This window comes from Mustela putorius, unplaced genomic scaffold, assembly GCF_011764305.1.
Source record: "Mustela putorius furo isolate JIRA1106 unplaced genomic scaffold, ASM1176430v1.1 tig00003875_pilon_pilon_pilon, whole genome shotgun sequence".
Taxonomy (NCBI): Eukaryota; Metazoa; Chordata; class Mammalia; order Carnivora; family Mustelidae; genus Mustela; species Mustela putorius.
The window spans coordinates 10674489-10695708 of NW_025422026.1; the positions used below are offsets into that span (position 1 = coordinate 10674489).

Genomic DNA, 21220 nt, shown 5'->3' on the forward strand with positions numbered 1-21220 from the left:
ACATTTTTAGTTAATTAAAAAGGACAATTGAAGTCCAAAATTGTAAAACTTTTAGGAAAAAAAGAATGAACTCTAAAAAGATAGTTCAATTTGATTACATTAAAATTAAAACCTTCTTAATAGTAGAAACACCAAAAGCTAAATTAAAAGCCACCATTATTTGAGACAAAAATCTGCTACATGTAAACAATCAGGCATTAATATCCAGAATATTTCAAGAATTTCTACAAATCATTAAGAAAAAAGATGATGTCATAGACAAATGGGTACTGGAGGGGAACAGGGAGAAATCAGAAGAAAACAGACAATAAGCATGGATGATGTTCAAATTTATTAGTAGATAGTTTATTAGTAGACAAGACAATGCAAATTAAAAACAATACAGTGAGGTATCATCCCACACCTCTCAGACTGGCAGCAGTTAAAAAATCTGACAGCACCAAGTGTTGGCAAAAATGTGGGGATTTTCATTCATGCTGTTGGGAATGAAAATTGATAAAATCGTTTTGGAGAAAAAGCAGTTTCTACTCCCAGTTAGCTCTACAGATAGACCTCAGAGAAAATTCTGTGTATGTTAGCCTAAGGAAACCTATTTATACAAAAAGGTTCACAGTGACATTGTTTGTTAGCATTGAAAATGGAGACCAACCAGATGACTATCATATAGGAATGGATAAATTATATTTATGTGTGTATACACACACACGTGTGTACATATACACACGTGTGTATTCTAGTGTGTACACTAGAATAGAATATTATATAGCAATTATTAAATGAGTGGAATTTATAAATCTGGATAACCTAATGTTGAGTCAGTATAAAGAATCTGCAGGGCACTTTTGGGTGGCTCAGTCAGGTAAGTATTTGACTCTTGATCTCAGGTCATGTCTTGATCTCAGAGCAGTTGAGTTCAAGCCCAGTGTTGGGTTCTGCACTGGGCATGGAGTCTACTTAAAAAAGTTGTGGTTAAGTAATATTTCAGTCTTGTAACTAAAAAACAGAGTACCACTTTGCCATTGTTTATGGCAACATACAACCACAAAAATTACAAAATCATGCATGGGGGAGACTTGTGGAAGCTCAGAGGAAAGTGTTCTCTCTCTGGGAAGGAGGTTGGATTGAACTGTAGTAAAAAAGGAGATTCGACTCTGTTAAGTTCTCTCTCTCTCTCTCTCTCTCTCTCACACACACACACACACACACACACCCAAAGAAAAGAAAAAGAAACAGACCTGAAGTCAATACTACAGTATGTTCAAATTTGTTAAATTTAAGCTTGGTTTTGGTAATTAAGTTATTTTCTGTAGTTGTGTGTTTAAAATCCTTCTTTGAAGCAGCAGCCGTCAGCACCTTTCAGAACGGCCTGAAGGAGCGGTGTGGAAATACCTCCCTTCTTAGTGGAGAACATTCTCTTGAGCCAGTCCCTGGGGACAGGGAGGCGTTTGTGCTCAGGTGCTGTGCCCATGCCTATGTGTGCACACACTTGGATCGTCTTGTGCTCAGCTGGTGTTGCCTTGACCCCTTGGGATGCCCTGTGGTCTGCTGAATTAAGGGTCGGTGGATGGCTGTTCATTTCCCTTTAGGGAGTATAATTAGGAGCCAGGCTGATCAGTCTTTCTGTCCGTCTGTCTCATAAATGTGTAATTCGCCTACGGTCATCACCTTTTAGCTGTTCTGCCAGCCCTTATGTCTCCTTTTTAGCTGTTCCTAACACATAACTATGGATGCCTAATCTACAATGAGCCAAATGTTGCACCTTAAACCGTGTTCTCTAAGCAATTAGTATGCTTGAAGGGCTGTGGGGAGAAAAGGTGGTGTATTTGCTTTGTAGAGTTCTGAGAGTGCCTCGTGGGGGAAGAGATGCGGGAATCCACACCAGCACGCATCTCTGATGCTGCCTACTTAAGGCCGTGGGATCAATGACTGTCTTCTGGTCACTGGGGTCCATACAGGGGGAGCTGGTCCTACAGGGGGAGCAGGCTGGTCCTTCAGCTTGTCACTTGGAGTGATGGAGTCCCGTGCTTGGGGCTCCAGGAAGAAACTGGTGTGACGAGGAACCCTAAGTGCTGGGGGGCTCTTGGTCTCAGATACCCCCTCCCTCCCTCCTCCCCAGCTCAGCCCGGGAAATTTCTTACTGAGTTGATGGCTGTGGGAAAGGATGCAAAATGAGCATGTGTACTCTTTATCAACACAGAAGGGTTTAAATTCTAAGGATGTTACAGCTGGTCAGTGAACGGTTTCTGGTTCAGCCCAACCAGTCAATATTTGCTGAGTTCTTTCTCTTTGCATTTTAGAATGTGAGGACCAGAGTCCGGGAAGTTTACATGGCTTCTTTTCTGAAAGCTGAGTTGGTACCTCTCCCTAGGTGGGTCCCTATTAGAGTCATTACAGCTACATCTTTTCCTACCACACTTCTGAGACCTTTCTACGGGGCTTTTGGGATTTAGGATCTTAGCCCAGAAAATCCATTAAGATTCTTTTTTCTTTCTTTCTTTTTTTTTTTTTAAACAAAGGCAGGGGAGAGGTGGAGGAAGAGGTACAGAGAGACTCGAGCAGGCTCCATGCCCAGGGCAGACCCCAATGCAGGACTGGATCTGATGACCCTGAGATCATGACCTGAACCTAAGTCAAGAGTCAGATGCTCAATAGACGGAGCCACCCTGACGCCCCAAGGACATGAAGGTTATGAACCCGTGGAGTAGACACATGGTTTTCCCATCAGTCTCAGTCCAGATGTACATTCACAGGGAGAAAAGGCACCGCCTTGCCACCTGCCACAGGTATCAGTTGTCTTTGATAATCCACCAGGGCCCAGTCCCCAGGCAGGCGATATCCATACATCAGCCCTTGGCTCGAGACAACACGAGGGAGAAACCATCCAGGGTTTCACTCTGAAACGGCAGCGGAACATACCACTTGCTCAGGCCTTGTCTGCACAAAGAGCTGGATTTTTACAGGTTTGGTAACAGTTCTTATAATTCTATAAAGCCCACATACTGAGAGCACTCTAGTGGGAACGTACTTACTCTTTAGTAAGTACGTACTTACTTTTCTTTATTGTGGAAAAAAATTGGGGTGCCTGGGTGGCTCAGTTCGTTAAGCGTCCAACTCTTGATTTCATTTCGGGTCCTGATTTCAGGGTCCTGAGATCGAGCCCCACGTCTGGCTCTATGCTCCGTGGGGAGTCTCCGTGGGATTTTTTCTCCCTCTGCCCCTGCCCCGAACTGCTTGGTTCCTTCCTGTCATTCTGAGAATTTTTCTTCTTATTGATTTCAACATGATCCAAACAATTAATCTTACTTGCTTGGTACACATGATATATTGGTATTTTAAGAGTTCTGTAGTAAAGCTATAACCAGAAATTGGTAGTAGCAGCTGCGTCTCTGAAAGGGCCTGGCTGGCTCAGGAGACTCAGTTTTATTGAATATCCTTGTACTGTTTGAATTCCATTTTCCCAAATGCATATCTTTTTAAATTAAATGAACTTAGTTAATTACAAAAATTTCTTGTTGTCAAGCACAAGGGATACCGAGGCTGATAGTATTGCGTATGCCCAGTGTTAACACGGCACAGAGTCCTCTGAATTCCCACATCCTAGTTCTGACATTTACCACGTATGTGATGCAGCTAATTCCTTAAATGCCCCAAGCCTCTGTTCTCAAATCTGTAAAATGGGTATGAGGACACTTGCTTATCTAACAGAATGTCATGAGCGTGAAATGAAGTGAATACACGGTTCTTCCTCCATTAACTTATATTGTCCACCTTCCCCAGAATAGAAGGAAATGCATTTGGTGTTCCTTTTTACCTGCCCCCCCCCCCAACCCTGGCTGTAACACCCAGTGGTGCACAGTCTCCTCAGTACCCGTCTGTCATGGTGCAGGCCCATTGTCATGTTTGTTCAGTGACGGAATGCACGCATGCGTGGTAGTTCGATTAATGTTACTCGATGCTTGAATACAGGTTTGTTGAAATAATTTATCCATGTCCAGTCTCCTCCTCAGTGGCTAGTATTAACAAATGTCCTTGGCTTCAGAGAGTACATGCTGGGACGCATATGGTCCTTTTGCTTAGCCGCTCTCCCCGGTAACTTTCCCTCGGCTCCGTGTCCTGCGTTGGCTTCCGTGTCCATCCACAAACCTCACCATCGTGCCTCCTGGCATTAAGTAGCCGTGCTCAGCAGCGGATGTCTCATGAGTCCTTCCACGGACACGCTGCTCTTTAATGAGGAACACCAGACCCCTGGGAATGCCTGGGGGATGGCAAGGGAGAGCAAGCCCCAGTCCCATAGGGACATGCAGTAGTCCTCTTGTAGGGGCGAGGAGCTTTCCCACCTGTTGGAACTTGTGCCCAAGCAGCAGCAGCGATGTCCAGTTCTTCATGGGGTTTGTGGATCCGGGGCCTGGGGGACATCCTCCACCAGCAAGAGGATGATACCCAGTGGGTGTCCGTGGCTTGAGTGGGTGGCACTGGAGTTGGTGTTGCTGGGCAGTACTACTCAGCAGCAAGACCCAGCTGGGTCGCCGCTGTCAGCCTCCGTCTCCAGTTCCTGACGATGAGCTGAAATGCGCAAGGTAGGCAGGCACTTCGTGGTATTGGCACATCGTGGTATTGGCATGTGGACCATCTCAGGCACTTGTAGATGCAGATTCCTGGATCCCACCCAGACCTTTGGGAGAGGCTCTCTGCGTGTAGGACCTGGGAAGCACTGGCTTAGGCAGTCTCCTGTTGATCCCAGTTTATGGGAGAGGCTGAGAGTCATGCTGGAGGGGACAGGGGCCCGGCTTTTAGAGCCCAGGTTCTGCCTCTCACCAGCTATGTGGCTCCTGGCATGCAAACCCCCTGGGCCTTGGTGTCCTCCCTGTGATGGCAATCAAGACGGTGGTATCAGCAGGCCCTTGCAGGTGTTGCTTGGTGAGGCAGTGCCGATAAGACTGTGGCCCGGGGGGGGGGGGGTTCCGGTAATAACTCCGTCCCCGGCAACTCTGTCCCCAGCAGTGTTCTCCAGTAATTGCTTGAGCAGTGTTGAATACAGGCATGAATTGTTGGCCATTTTTGGACCAATTGAACACAGAAAACCAGAGACGCAAACTCCTTGGATTAGATTAGTGGTCACTGTTGTCTGTACATCACCAGACTCTGTGAAGTGCTTTCCGGGGGGTCTTGAAACTGATTTCAGCAGACGAGCGGATGCCGGTGAGCGATTGGGGAAAACAGAACCCACGTAGCTCGCAGAAGCGTTGATCGGAGCTTCCCCACTGTTGTCCTCGAAATGCATGAGTCTCTGCTGAACTGGGATGCTTTTTCTAATATTAAAACATCTTTCTTTTACTTTTCGTCCTGCGAAACCCGGATTCGAAAAGCACCTGCGACTGCAGGACACCCACGGACAGTAGCGAGGTCCGGCGGTAAAGCAGAACGTGTGAAGGATGCTGTGTGGCTCCAAGCCCGGAAATGCGGGTTATTTCTTTAGGAAAATAGCGAAAAACAAAACAAAACAAAAAAACTACCAGAGTCTCTGAAACTCTTAAATCGAGTGCAGATAAACACCAGTGCCTCGATTTGCAGGCACAGTTAACTAAAGAGCAGGGCACTGGTGATCAAGAAAAGTCCGTGACGTGCAGGTTAGGTTTACCTTGAAGACCGTCCAGGTCAATAAACAGCCCAATCATCTGGCTCGTCTTAGCGCGTTGGATGCGGGGAAGCGAGACTCAGAAACGTGATTGGGATTTGAAAAATAAATAGAAAACCACCCAGGGAGCTCTGCAGACTTGGTATGTGCACAGGCCGACCGTCTGCTGCTGAACGTTCCTGGGCAGGAATGGCCCCCAGCCCGGCCTTCAGAGCTCGCCCAGAGGTGCAGTGTCACGGTCGCAGGTGGTCACTTTAAGATCATGCAGAGAGGGATGACCTCCCTGCCCCTTTTGTGAGCAGGCCCCATCGTCAGGACGTACTCTGTGGCTCAGGACGGTGGGTCTGGGGTGTCAGTGAGAGATGCTGCCTCCGGTTGCTCTCGGTGTTTCAGGACAAACATGAGCATGACCTGCCTAGAGGAAGGCACATGAGGCTCTAGCACCTGCCCGAGCTTTGATACTGGCCATTGCAGGGAGCGCTCAGATGTGCCAGCTGCCCTGCATCTGGAAAGGGCGGGGGAGCTCCTGGTCCTGGGAGCAGCTGAGCTGGGGTACAGCCCTGCCCACTGGGGAGTGGGGAGCCCATCCAGTTAGCTTGTTTCCAGGCTGAGAGAATTCTCAGCCTCACTGGCTGATAGTCCTCTGGTGCTGGGGAGCCCGTCTTCCCTGCCTGTGTGTGTGTGTGGGGGGGGTGTGCCTGGAATGAGTAGAACTGATTTCTCCCCGCAACTCTGCAGCAGACCGATCACACCAGGCATGCTCCCGGTATCATGGTTTGCTGCAAAGAGGCTCTGCTATCTCGTGCTCAGGCGGTCAGCATGGTTGGGTACTTCACTCCTCTGGTATAAAGCCTCTAGAGCAAAAATCGGGAAAAAGAGTCCATTCAGAGGTTAATTAGGCCTCACGTATTCCTGCTTGTGCTGGAGCTCGTTGCCTAAGAATTTTGCCAGTCATCTTGCTGTCTGCACTTGGGGAAAAGGCAGGGCTTCTTGACCCATCCAGCTTCTAAGTAAGGGTGGATGGTCTTGCTGTTCCAAGATTGCACAGAGGTGACATTAGCTCATCATCTGTGCCATGAGCGGAAGCCTCCATGTGAAGCATGTAACACAATTCCTCAGTCGGATGTGAATGAGCTGAGCTGGACTTAGTGCAGGTACTGAGTTAGTTCAAGAGGAAAGATGCCTTTTTTTTTTTTTTTTAAAGATTTTATTTATTCATTCGACAGAGAGATCACAGGCAGAGAGGCAGGCAGAGAGAAAGAGAGGAAGAAGCAGGCTCCCCGTGGAGCAGAGAGCCCGATGCTGGGCTTGATCCCAGGACCTTGAGATCATGGCCTGAGCTGAAGGCAGAGGCTTAACCCTCTGAGCCACCCAGGTGCCCCAGAAAGATGCCTTTTGATCAGAGCCCCCGCCACCACCACCAAAAAAAAAATAAAATAAATAAAATTAAAAAAAAATTCTGGGCTCCATGTTGGTGCCTGTCTTCTGCTTACATCAGGCATTATTTCTGCTGGATCTTGCCTTTCCTTTTTCCCCAGCACAGCTCTGTCAAGTACTTTCAGTTTTGCTGAGCTTAAAAATCCAGCAGAAAAGGAAAATAAAGTCCTGTTTATTTCAATGACTGTAGTTATTGATAAAGAATCAGCTCTTTTAAATACTGGATTCCCAGTGCCCCAAAGACAAAACCCTGCAAACTTCATCAACAGGAGAGATGGGTTCTGTGCAGACAGACGTCTCACTGCTGAGTGAAAATACTTCATTAAGCTGCAACATCCAGAAGCAGAGATCTTCTGTCTGGGGAAAGTGCTAGTTAACAATGCCTTTTTGGCCCCACATCCTCTTAGCAGTATCTCTCTTTATTTTGTGTCTGTTTTAGAGGAGCCGGAATCCTTAAACCAGAGGAAGTAATTTCTAAAGAAAGTAGCAGAAAGGCCCATTAACGGAGAGTTTGGGAATCGTGTGACATCGAGTTACGTAACTTTCCACGTCAAATCGTGCTGATGGGGCACTTGTGTGCCTCGTACAAAAGTTGATATATGAACAAAGCAACATTCCAGCCAGTACACAAGAGGACTGGATGGAGTATTTCTGGGTTGGAACATTCAGGACAACAGAAGAGCCATGTGTTTTTCTCTAGGTAAAGTCCTGATTCATGTCAAATGCTGTTAGGATTAGGGGGTACTATTTGTTCTCCTAAATCGTGTCTGGTTAATGTTAGAGTGGGTTGTGTAATACATAAACACCAACTATGCAGGCTTTGTTCTGTAGTGAAAAGACAACAGTGCTCAGTCACTGTGGTCTCCAAGCTTGAGCTCACATGCCTGCTGGATGGGTCCTCGTCTGGAATAGGAGCCAGAGGCCTCTCTTAACACTAAATCAGTGAAGGCCTCCAGGAGGAGGTGATTGAGAAAAGAGGGTGTCAGATGCAGGTTCAGGCTAAAACAAAGGAAGGGTTGTCTTTTTAAGTAGGGAGAACATGGAGGGGAGTTTTGCCTTGGGACCAGTCACCGAATTACTCTGGTGTGCGTGCATGCAGAATGGCCTTAGGGAATCAGGAAGGCACCAGGAAAGTGGGTTGTTTTAATTGGTAAGAACCTCTCAGGTTTTTAGAGACCTTAGGATTAGCAGGCTCTTCGAAAGCCAGAGGAACTGTATGGAATTGGGATGGCGGGAAGGGGCCACATTTTATTTTTCCTGTTCTGTAATTATCGAGGTATGGCAAGGTTCATGTATTAAAATAACTCCCAAAGCATAAAATAAGGGCATCTTGAAGTTAATAATGGGCATTTTACCCGAAGATCAGAGATCCACACTCTCTTGGTTTTGTAGGATACTGAAAGAGGGCAAGTTTATTTTCTAAGTTTGTGAAAGAAAGCCTTAAAAAGGTAAGGCGGTGCCTTTAGAAGGATCCAGATTGATAGCCCCGGGGAGCCTTGCCAGTCCTGCACCAGTGGGCCCAGAGAGGTTGCCCTGATGAAGAAGTCGGCTCATCAAACTGGACAGCCCCATTGCCAACATCCTTAAATGAAGTGCATCGCTCCATCCTGTGTTCCCAAATGGCCAACTAGCAAAATAAAAAATACCATGCCCCACCTCCCCGCAAGTTGTAAACACATACACACAGTTGGAGCCTTGGAGTACTTTCTACTTAGGCTGTTGGTGGGTCTAGCTGACCCCGAGCCCCAGTACTTGAGAACGAGCCCCACCCCCTACCCCCTGCCCCAAAGCATGCAGCTCCCTGAGGGCAAGTTACAGTTCCTTTCTGATCATGGATTAATCATCTTTTGTAAATTTTTATTTTTATTATTTTTTTACTTTTAATTAACATATAATGTATTATTTGCTTCAGGGGTACAGGTCTATGAATCATCAGTCTTACATAATTCACAGCGCTCACCATAGCTCATACCTTCCCCAGTGTCCATCATCCAGCCACCCTATCCCTCTCCCCTACCCCCCCCCCCCAGCAACCCTCAATTTGTTTCCTGAGATTAAGAGTCTCTTATGGTTTGTCTCCCTCCCCGCTCCCATCTTGGTTCATTTTTTCCCCCCCTGACCCCCAGGACCCCCTGCTCTGCCTCTCAGATTCCTCATATCAGATGATATGATAAATGTCTTTCTCTGATTGACTTACTTCTCTTAGCATAATGCCCTCTAGTTCCATCCACATCATTGCAAATGGCAAGATTTCTATTTTTGATGGCTGTATAGTATTCCATTGTGTATATATACCGCATTGTCTTTATGCAACTTTTTTTTTTTAAGATTTTATTTATTAGCATGTGCATGCACATGCAGGAGCTGGGGCGGGGAGGGGCAGAGGGAGAAGCAGACTCCACGCTGAGTGCAGAGCCCCATGTGGGGCTTGACCCCACAACCCCGAGATCATGACTCAAGCCGAAGGCAGACGCTAAACCAGCTGAGCCAGTAGGCGCTGCATGAACTGCTCTTTTAAAATTGGGGTACAAACACTTGTTTTGCATGGGTTTTGTGAGGATAAAGTAATAGTTATACAGTAGCTGAGGGGCACATATGATGGGGTAAAAATTGTAATTTAGAGTTTTCATTTCAAATTTCTTAACTTCTAACCTTTCTGAGCTAGTTATGAAAGTCTAGATTCATTTCACAGGGTTTGGAGAGTCAACATTGACACCGACTGAAATCATGAGAGGTTTAACATTTTGTGTTCAGCTTGGTGATTCGTAAGGGTGACACGCTGGTGTAGCTTGTTTTCTCAGTAAGATTTTTTTCACCGATATTGGCCCATGTGATTACTAGGTACAGAAAACAATAATTCGGACCGTGGACATTTTTAGGATGTACGTGAACGTGAAACTTAAACTCCAGACACATCCTTTCATAAAGCAGATCTGCCTTGAAGAGCATCAGCTGTGGTCAAGCAAGGCCGGTAAACTCCCTCCCTGTCCAGAAGTATTTCAGCTCTGGAGACTCTGCTTGACGAGATGTTATGAATTTCTGATGTGTAAAATGAGTTTGTACCGTATCATAAAATGAAATCATTCATAGGGAGAATGGAAAATGCATTGCTTCTGACATCTTTGTTTTTTCTCTTTTTTTCTGAAGTGACATTTGTACAGATTGCTCTGGTCTGGCTGGCTTTCCTTCTGTGACCCCAGCCATCACCCGTGTCCAGGGCAGAGGACTGCTTGCTGCCTCAAATTTTGTGCTCTGCTGAGCCCTTCGCTGAGTTACAGTTGGGAAGTCAGGGAACCTTTCAGCCTTACCATCAGAATATTTTCCGGAGGAATGACTTTGAAATTGAAATAAGGGAGAGCCCGTTCTGTGGAGGCTATAGGCCAGGACACGAGGCTCAGCGGGGGAAAGCAGACGCAGAGTGCCCTGGGCTCTGTTGTGTCTCCATCTTTCTGTCTTTTAGGGGACAGCTTTGGCGCCTGAGGCTCTGAGCAGTGTCCTGGGTTAAATTCTTACAGCCCACTCAGTCTCCAGGGTGTGCTGGCCAATTTGATAAGGTCCCCAACAGGGCCTGCTTGTTCGACAGTCCATGTCATAAACATACCAGGTGCTGGTGTGTCAGAAAGAGAGCAGGCTTAGACACCAGCCCAGCCGTCGGGTCTGGCTGCACCTCTAGGATCTGTGTGATCTGGGACAGGACAACAAGTATCTACAGATCTCCCTTTTCCCCACTGTGAAGGACACCCACCTTCTTCAAAGGGATGTTCTGAGGCTAAATGGATGCTGCATGGAAAGGCTTCGAAACTTTTTTTTTATTTTGAGAGTGCATGTGCATGCGGTCGAGCAGGTCAGAGGGAAATGGAGAATCTTAAGCAGGCTTCGTGCTCAGCACAGAGCCCACCATGGGGCTTGATCTCATGACCCTGAGATCGTGACCTGAGCCGAAATCAAGCTTCCAGTGCTTACCCTAGTGAGCTGCCCAGATGCCCCACATGGAAAAAGACTTCTAAAAGGCTTCTCAGAGCTTCCTGTATGGAGCTGTAATGAGGACCAGAGGGAAGAGATGCCTATAAAAAGGGCAACACAAAGTTTGTCCTGCAAGTGTTTTTTTCCTCTACTCCCTTCTGATTAGTTCGGGTGGGCAAGCTATATGAGAAGTGAATGGGCTTTACAAAGATGTGCACTCCATGGAAGTTTTTTCCAAATCCCTCTGCTCATGGAGAGGGATGGTGTGGGGCCAAGAAGCCTTACAGAGAAGTACCCTGTGTGCTGGACTCCCCAAGCGTGGCTCTTACCTTGTAGCCTTACCCCCCACTCGTAACAGCCTAGGAGGCTGGCAAGTGGTGCATAAGGGAGCAGGGGGCTCTGACCCTGCAAACCACTACGTGATACTTGGTGTTCTTCCTTTTCTTTGTACCCCCAGCACTCAGAACAGAATTCCAGAAATTGTTTTTGAATTATTAGCACGCACGGTGGACGCTTACGTGATGTAATCTCTCTGTTCAGTGTTTCCCTAAAATGTTTCAAATAAAAGTACTCTGGGAAGGGGCTCTGTCAAAACAACTGCAGCTACAACACAATACATGAGCTTGATAAAGACCTCTTTTGGACAGTGATGATGCTCATTAGCATATTCAAGACCCTGAGAAGTCCTGTATGAAAAAACCCATTTTGACTTCATTCATCCCAGGGCTTTCCAGCTTCATTTGGTCTGGGATGTTTTCCTCACTTCCTTGCCAGGACACACACATCAGCAAGCATTAATCAATGGCGTATTGATCAGAATTAGTCTGTAATCATAAATCCTTCTACACTGCCAGGTAATGGCCAGGCTTCTGTGTGGGCTTTGTGCCTTTGTCTTTGCCCAACTGGAAAACAAACTTGAGGTAACGTGTTCTCCCACAGCTTTGTGGTTGATGTCCATGGGGATTGAGCTGGACTTACTTTTCCACTTCAGAAGCCCTGTTGAGCTCTTTGCATGAAGACACCTTTGCTGCCTTGAGCCTCAAGTCAGTTGTAAATGATGAGATGAGACCCACGGGGCAGTCCCAGGGAAGCTCTGATTGTTTTGACCAGTATCCCTGTAATCCAGTCAACTTCACTGTGAAAATCTATGCAGGATACTCCGTTTCTCACCATGTCCATTGCAGGTCACCCAGACCCTGTGACCATCCTGTCGCACTCGGACCGTCACAATAGCTGCCTATCCAGACCATTCCTGGCACAGCAGCCGGGGCGATCTGGCTAAAACACAAGTCCAACCGCATCCTTCCCATACCTGGGGAATGCCAGCATCCTGACAGTGGCCTTCAGGGCCCTTCATGACCTGGGGCCTCACCACTTTCCCCTCCCCCGCTGCAGCCACCCCAGACTCCTTGCTCTTCCTAGAATGTTCCCTGCCTCATTAGGGGAAAAGAGGAAAAAAAAAAATGTTTGCATTTCCTCTCCCTTCTGCCCAGGACACCCCTCCCTCTGGCTTCCAGATGGCAAGCTTGCTTACTTATTTCGGGTCGGTCAAATGCTATTGTACCAGAGAAGCCTGCCTTGTTGTCCTGCAGAAAATAGCAGCCCTCCGCAGCTCCGTCCCCTTCCCTCCGGGCCCGGCAACACCCGTCAATGCCTGGCATGTGATCTGTTTACTCAGTTGTTTGTTTATTGTCTCCTCTGCCCACGGGGTGTCAGCTGACCTAGAGCAGGGACTTGACTTTGCACTTGGCAGGCTGTCTGTCCAGCCTCGAGCCCGGTGCTTGCTTGCTGTGCAGGCGGATCTCAGTCTCAGGTAGTTGAATGGATGAGGAACAGCAACTGCTGTCCTGTTCGGGACCTGACCCAGGCAGGGAGTATGCAGGAGGTCGTGGAACACATCGAGGCACCTCTCAGTTTGTGGTGTGATTTGGAACAGCTTGTCCCAGGTCCAGAGACCGACCGCTGGCTGCATCTGGGCAGGACTGTCAAGAGCTGAAGGGGAGAGCCGTAGGCTCCTCACCATGTGCAGCGGTGTGGACAGACTAGAGGAGGCTGTGGGCGGAGCCCTGCGGAGCGGCAGGTGCCGATGCTGGCCAGCCGCCTTCATCTGAGGTCGTCTCCAGTAATACTACTGGTCATTTACTGCAGGAGTGCTTTTCCACAGGGGTCTATCCTCAATGCCTCTTAGAAACGCCGCTGAATTTTAAAATCTCCATTCCGCGCCTTGCTCTTGGGTAAAGAGCTCACCATTAGGAGTCCGTGTGGATGACAGAGCAGGCAAGGGCCTGGTCTCCCTGAGCCTCGGTTTCCTTGCAGTGAAGTGAGCCAGTCACAAGTGAAGGTGTGAAAGGTCTCTTCCCATCACAGATGGTCCACGGCTGTAGGAATAAAGTCCCCTTGAAGCTGTGGGACTGCAGGTATCATTTATTTTGTAACTCAGCATAGCGAATCACTGGAGAAATTAAGGCTGCCCCCAGAGGTGGCGGTGACCTCGTGCTGAGTGTCCCCTTCCTGCTTTTGACTGTGAGGTTCTAGAGATGGGCTGCAGTGGGGAGTCTCCTACACGTGGGGGGAGGGGCCTCCTGTCCTAAGCACCCCCCCCCCCCCCCCCCCGCACGCTCAGGCAGGCAGTGGAGAGCTTGGACTTGCGGTGCTGCTCGAGTGACATGGAAACATCTTCAGAGAATCCCCAGGGGGCTGGAGAAAGTCCGAGTGAATCCCAGATGCCTGTAAGGTTGATCACCTCCACAAAGGACTTTATGAAAAGGAAGATGTCACTTGTTCAAACTAAAAGTACAGCTCAGATGGCAGCTTATCGACCAAAACTGTCAGATGGTACCTGGAAGGTTCCATGTCACCGAATCTGACAGGAAGAGAGCCCGTGGCCCAGCAGCTCTGATAACACAGCTCCCTGAGGAGGAGGGGCTGACGCCTCTGCTGGGCTGGAAGGAGAGAGGGAGCCCTGTGTGGGTGGGGGTGTGTGTGCCCAGTAGACCTTGAAACTGTGGGACAGAGTAGCTCTTCCAGACCCCCCCCCCCTCCAAGCAGCTGGAAGGGGGCTCTTCTTTGGCTAAAGGGAGTAGGGATTCTCAACTCATTCTGTCAACTCGTAAGTTCTCTGAGCAGTGCCGTGAGCTTGGGATCATTATTCCCATTTCACAGATGGGAACATGGAGGCTCCCGGAGGTCAAGGCTTGTTCTGTGTCACGCTGCCTGTTGCTGGGGCCGGAGGGGAGCACGTCCCATACCTCTGACATTTCTGTGATAATGGGCCTGTCCTTTGGGCCAGGTACTGTGTGGGCTGCTGCAGGATGGCCGTAGAGTGAGACCTGAACCCAATCCAGGAGGCCACCTCGGGCAGAAACCCCACTGTGGAGCAAGGCCAAGTGCTGTGAGTTCTGTTCCTGTGGGCTCATGGGCTCTCAGAGCCCAGAGTGAGGAGCTCTGAATCGGCGAGACATGCCCGGGCCACCACCTGCCTTAGACTTGTCAGTCGAGAATGTAAACTATTAAAAAGATGCAAAAGGTCATTTCCCAGGGAGTAGTTGATCGTCATCAAGTTTCATTATGTGGTTTTAAGTCCAGTGGAGATGTAGACTCATCCCAAAGTTGTGGAGTCCACAAGGACCCACCGTGTGAGCAGGAATATGCTGGGGAAGCCCTTGGGCTTGAAGTTAGACACCGTGGGTTTAATTCCTGGACTTGCCCGACGCGGTTCTGTGACTTTGGGCAGGACGCTTGACCTCTCTGAGCTTCAGTGTCTCACCTTGCCAGATGCCATACGAGCAGGGCTCGCTCGGTGGGTGACGGAAGCCTGGCAGGAATTGAGCTGGATACTGTGTGCAGAAGGTTAGGCGTGCCCTGAGTGCTCACCGACAGTGGCATTCGTGACAGCAGAGCTCCCAAGGAGCCAGAGGAGGCTTCCCCAGCACCTCCCCTATCTGGGCAGAGGCTTCAGCGTGAGCCCGTGTCCTTTGGTCTGGACGTTGGCAGAAGAGAAATACATGGACTCAAGTCTGTGCCTTTGTCACCATCCAGGGAAAAGTAGGAACCCACTGGGTAGCTCCCATTGCTCACTAGCCCCTGTAGGCGACCTGCCGCCTCTTGGAAACACAGCCTCCGCTTGAGCCAAATACCTGGGCACGCATGGGAAGCGTGGGTGCAGAGTGGCAGAGAAAGAGCTGGAAAGAAAACCGGCTCTCTTTGGAAGGCTGTAGGGGTGAAAATGCCCTAGATTAGGGTTTCCTTCCAGGCCTGCAGTTTAAATTACAGTCATAATTTATTGCTATTATGGGCACTGAACTGTACTTGCCCCGGGCTCGGCAAACACAGGAAGTCAGCCGGGCCTCTTAGCAGTGGCATTCATGTGGCACTGGGGAACAGAGGCATGATGGTTCGAGAGCTGTGGGGGGAAGCCAGCCTGCTTTCTCCTCCAGCCTGGTCACCAGAAGACCCACGTTCTCCCGCTCCATCTGCCCGCTCAGACGCTGAACCTCAAAAACCGAATTAATAGGAGTTACCGAGCCCCTGGTACACCAGGCTCTCTCCTGGAGGCCGTGGCAGGGAAAGGGGGCCTCTGGGGGTGTTTTCCATCTTCAGAGGAGGAGAAGGGTGGGGATTTTTTCTGAGAATTGAGTAAGGCGGTTTGTGAAGGGTAAGAGGAGGGGGTGAGGGAGGGAGTGAGGAAGGGGTGAGGGAGGGAGTGAGGAAGGGGTGAGGGAGGGAGTGAGGAAGGGGTGAGGGAGGGAGTGAGGAAGGCCAGGCAGGGCTCCGATGGGGCCCACACCCACTTGGCGACAAGGAAGGTCCCTAGGGGCAGAGGTCCGCTGTCCAGTGTGCAGCCCCAAGAGGGCTTGGCGCACCTTCCTCTGTCCCGTCTCTAAGTAGGCGTAGCACGTGGAAGCTGTAGACAGCAGGAGACTCTCGAAGGCCGATGAGTAGCTGTTTCGAGTTCCCAAGACAACCATGTGCAGTGGCCTTGGCAGTTGAGGTCCATCCTCAAGGCGGCGAGGGCAGCAAAGAGCTTAGGTCTGGGGATGAGCATTTTAGGAAACGTATGTGGGGGGCTTCCGTTCATCACATTGGTAGGCTTGGGTCCAAGGCAGGCTTCCATTTCCCCAGGAACGCTGGAAAGCCAAGTGGGCAGGAAATCGGGGCAGAAGCCAGTGTTTCCACTTGGTGATGAGGTGTTGGAGTGAGCAGGTGGCCACGTGCTGAGGGCTACTGTTGGGGGTGCCATCTCTGCATACCCACAGCAGGACCGGGTCTGGTCCCTGCTCGCTGCTGGGGAGGGGCGCTGGCCACTCCTTGCTCCTGAAGCTTGGAGGGCGACGGCTCCAGAAACAGTGGAAACCCGGTGAAGGCAGACGCCGGTCGTTTCGTTGGACGCAAGAGGAATGAATATGCGTGGCTACCAGAAGCTACCAGAAGTTAACCCAGGAGTGATTTCCCGAATGAACTGTAGAGACATTGCCTGTTAGGGTCAAAGGCTGGAAAGAGGTTCAGGCTGGGCCACTTTCAAGGAGGAGGTGACATTTCTGCGAGGTCGTGTAAGATTTCATCAGGCTCGATGCGGGAGCAGAGGGAGGAAGGGAACATTCTGGGCAGGAGGAGTGTGGATAAGGCCCGGCGAAGTAAGGCTCTGTTGGTGCAGGTTTGCTGGCTGTGACCAGGAAAGGCTCTGAAGGCCAAAGGAGGAAACTGGTCCTGATCTCAAAGGATTGAGGCATCGAGAGTCTCTGTTGCCTGCATATATTGACGTGGTGGCAGGGACAAAGAAATGGAACTCAGAGGGACCCCTGGGTGGCTCAGTCATTAAGCATCTGCCTTTGGCTCAGGTCATGATCCTGGGGTCCTGGGATCAAGCCCCACATTGAGCTTCCCTGCACAGTGGGGAACCTGCTTCTCCTCTCTCTGCCTCTCCTCCTGCTTGCACTCTCTCTTTCTCTCTCAAATAAATAAAATCTTTAAAAAAAAAAAAAAAAGAAAGCAAGAAATGGAACACAGAGAGAGAGCTATGTGAAGAACTGTGGCGTGGCTTAAAGAATGTATTAGCAAGAGCCTGAGTCAGGATGGCGGCAGTGGAGATGAGGGACAAGGAATGATTGCCAGAGGGCTGTATCATATATTTGCAAATCCTCTGTAGGGCCAAGCTCACCAGCAGGGACGGTGGAGACCGCTTCAGCTGAGAAGGGGATAGGGAAAGAATGCAGGGGTTTAGGCAGTCAGCACCCGCGTGTGATGGCCTGGAGGGGAAGGGGGGGATAAAGCAAAAGCCCAAGGTTAGGAAGAAGCCCTAGAAAACACTCGGGTGCCACTTACAAAGGGGAAAGAGAGAAAGGAGAAACCAAAGAAGAAAGCCCCACACGTGGACAGCTGTGCTTGCCGCAGGGAGACTAGAGAAAATGGAGATGAACATCTGGTTGTTGGAGCTGATCCCTCAACGGTCTAGAGAACTTTCAAGGAGATGGTTTCCGGAGAGCTGAGGAGCTGGGCTTAAGTGGGTAGGGAAAATGTGGGTGATGGTGAAAAACCTCTAAGTAGAGGGGTCAGCAGACTTCTGAAGCTGTGAGGCCAATTCCTGCTCCCTGATGGGGAGGGAGCTGGTGTCGAACATGCTGGAGAGGAAGGAGGTACGGCATCCAGCGTGTTCTGGGGAGGGCTTATTCTTACATTGGCAAAGCCTTTCCCAATCTCAAATACAGGGTGGTAGAGCAGATCGGGTGTGGAGTAACTAGTTGAGGTTGTAGAGGACAAAGACTGGGTGCTTACAGCAAGTAGCCGCTGTCCCCTTGGGCTCAGGCAATGAGAAGGTGCTAGCATTGGGGGCAGGGGAGGGTGAGAGAAGGCATGGGTGCCCTTGTAGGGACAGGAGATTCCAAAGTGACTGTTGGGTGGGAGCGTTGGCTCCGGAATCCGTGAAAGGACAATGAAGGTGAGGTGAGCCCTCGGGGATGCTCACGGGGACCCCGCATTGGGGTTTGCTCCCAAGGGGCGCGTGAGCCAAGGGACACACAGGAACTAGCCAAAATGCAGAGGGAGGCCCCAAAGTGGGGTTTGGAGAAGTTGGGAGGGAGCTCCTTAAAAGGAGGGAGCTAACTCAGCGGGTGAGGGGTAGAGAAGGCTATGTGGGGCGTGCAGGGGAGGGCTCTTCCTATGGAGACCGCAGGGGTGGAGTAGAGAGGGTGGTGACATGGGTCAGGGCTGGACTATGGCCTCTGCAGAGCTAGCTGGGGGGAGGGGGGTGGTCAAGGTCCCTGGGGAATGGAGACAGGCTAGAGTGACAGGCACCAGACGGAGGGCAAGCGGGGGAGGTGCAGTATAGTTGGGGGGCACAGGACGGGAGTCAGCGACTTTGGACTTGGTTGATCTGCTGCTGAGTAGCTGCGTGACATGGGCAAGTTACTTGGGGTTTCTGGATACAGGGCTCATGTCAGCTCCATCCAAATAGTATCGTGTGAGGTGGTCTGTGGGACAGCAGGAGCTTGGGGGTGATTCAGAGCCATGACTTTGAACGCCCCAGCTCCAGCTCCTCACAGCCGGGGCTGGCAAGTCCCTCCAGCCTGATTTACGTCCGTGCCCCGCACGCCTCGCTCATGGCGTCAGCGGCAGCAGCAGGCTGCCGTCACCTTGTGACTCCGCCACTTGCCTTCTGCAGGAACTGGAAGGAAGCTCCGAATTCCACAGCCGAGTTTAAGTCCATGCCCTTGCCAGCCTCCTGGCTGTGAAGCCCGAGCTGCCTCGGCGACTCTGGAGAAGTGAGACCGGAGAGATGCCCGCTTGCAGGGTCTCACCTGTGGGCTGCACCTGGCTGGTGAAGCCAGCCTGGAGCCTGGTGAGGGCACCGAGTGCGGGAACGCGCCCAGCTGCCTCCCCTGCTGTGCTGCAGGTACGCACCCCTATGTGCCCAGTCACTGTGGCTGTGGCTTGTGACCTGGCTGTCCCTTGGCTACAGCAGTGTGACTGCAGCATCTGATACCGCTGCTGGCACGCCCCTTGTGTCTGGCCTGGGACCGGGCGCCACATGGGGACATTTCCCCCTGCTCAGGAGACTATTTTTAGAGGGCTCCAGCTGAGCGGCTGCTGTGGACGTGTATCTTCACTAGGAGCGTGTGCGTCATTAATGAGGTGTGCAGGTGTGTGCGTCCTGGGAGGGGCTGACACTGCCCCTCCAGGTGGCTCTCCAGGCTGGCTGGCCCCTGCTTTCAGCTCTGCCAGGTGGCTTTGCTCCTCACATCCCCTGCGCAGGCAGACGTTGCGTCTGAGTCTGGTCAGTCAGGAATTTTTACCCGCCTTTCCCCCACAATGCGGGGGAGCGGGTACCAGGGTCATGTCCTAAGGAACCGTGTAGGGCTGACCCCGGGTCCTTGGCCCCTTTGGCATCCCGGATTTATGGAACCTCTCTCCATTTGGCTTGCGGGTGCAGAGGACACATGGAAAGGCAGATTCACGGTGCCCTGGAGCCAGACTTGGAATCTGGTCCCTGCCGCTTATCAGGTCTGTGACCTTGGGCAAACCACATTCTCGAAGACTTCCTTCTCGAAGCCTCAACTTACTCTCTCTGTAATGTGGGCTAATGGGAGTACTGATTTCCTGAAGTCCGCAGCGGAGGCAGAACAGGTAAAGCATGGAGCCCTTCCTGTTCGGTGTTCTGTAAGTTACTAGCCCCGCCCCGCCCTGCCCTCTTTTTTTCCCCTTAGAGATTTCTTCATATTTACGAACTTTGTTAGTCTCTGCTATGGCCAGGCCCTGCCCTAGGTCCAGGTGAGCTGGTGGCATTGGAAGGGCTCATGGTATAGCACCAAGACTTCAGGGTGAGCCTAGGACAGTGACCACGGGTGAGCTGGCAGAGATGGGCGAGTGGGGGGACTGATTGTCCTGAGCACCCTCCTCTTGAAGCGTGGCTGATGATCTCCAGACCTCACCTGCTGGTGAGGTTTCATAGGCAGGTAGGAAAGGGAGGCCTTTGTTTCTTCCCCTGAAGATAATCTCCCACCTGCGTCCCGGTTGGCTCCACACAGCCTGTCAGTGGCTTCTGGAGAGCCTGCCCAAGTTTTAGGGGAGGACCCAGGCCCACCCAGCAGCTCATGGGATGGCTCTGCGCTGCCTGGACAGCTCTGTAGGGTGTCCTCTGGGGGAAAGACCTGAGGTTTAGGTGGTGCTCAGGAGTGGAAGAGGAGAAAGGGGTCATAGTGGTCTTCAGGTCCGGGCAGTGAAGACCGTGCCCTCTCCTCATCTGCCAGCACAGGTCCCACAGGACCACGCTGGGGAAGAGACGTGCATGGAGGGCCTCTGAAGGAGCAAAGAGCCCCCGAGAGCTGCCCCTCTTCTACCATTGTCTTGACCAGGATGTGTCCCAGCTTCAGGGCAGGGACAGATTTTCCCAGCCCTTTCCCTGTTGCAGGTCCAGGACACCTGCTCTGTCTGTGTCAGATTTTCTGCCAGCCAGGTAGATTTATAAATTCAGACAGCACTTCCCCTATCCCCACCCCCTTGAGGGCACACACCTTTGTCATGTCCTGAAGCTTCTGGTTTGAAACCATGTTGAAATCTGTCAGCTCAGTGCATTAACAGGACAGTCTCCGCAAACTTACTTGGCAGAAACACCAGATTCCTCAAACCACGTGGGCTGGCCCGCATGCCCCCTGCCCTGGGAAAGTGAAATGTACGTCATGGGTTTGGGGGCTAACTGGCACTGAAAAGCAGTCAGACTTTTGTGTTCAATTTTCTTACATGTTCACAGTGACCACCATCGGCTCTCCTGTGGGGTGCCGTGTGGCTATTATTGATTAAAGAAGTGAGCCGATGTGCAGGGAGGAGGCGGGGCGGACCCTGCATTTGGGCGCAGGGAGGCAGCCGGCCCCCTTGGCAGGCTGGTGACAGGAGCCTGTGACACCAGTGCTCAGAAGACGCCTGTATCCCCATCTTACCGCTGTGGGCGACAAGTAGAACGTTCCAGAAATCCAGTGCCCGGTGTACAATTTTCCAAAAACAAACATGCTCTCAAGGCCCTTAGAAATCTGTATCATTGTTTCCTCATTTCCGTGGTATATAGGAAGTGATTTTAATGACAATTAAAAAAAAAATCGTGGCGTCATGGTTGCGGGACCTCATGCAAATGACACGTTCTGTCCAGATCAGAGAAGTGAGGTGAGGATTAAATCAACACACGGGGTTTGCTGGGCA

At 50.7% G+C, this 21220-nt stretch overlaps 1 protein-coding gene across 2 annotated transcripts in view; it reads left to right on the top strand.

The window, feature by feature from the left end:
- The window catches only part of SLCO3A1 (solute carrier organic anion transporter family member 3A1), a 298647-nt gene that overhangs the window by 140309 nt on the left and 137118 nt on the right, over positions 1-21220 (top strand). The window lies entirely within an intron of this gene.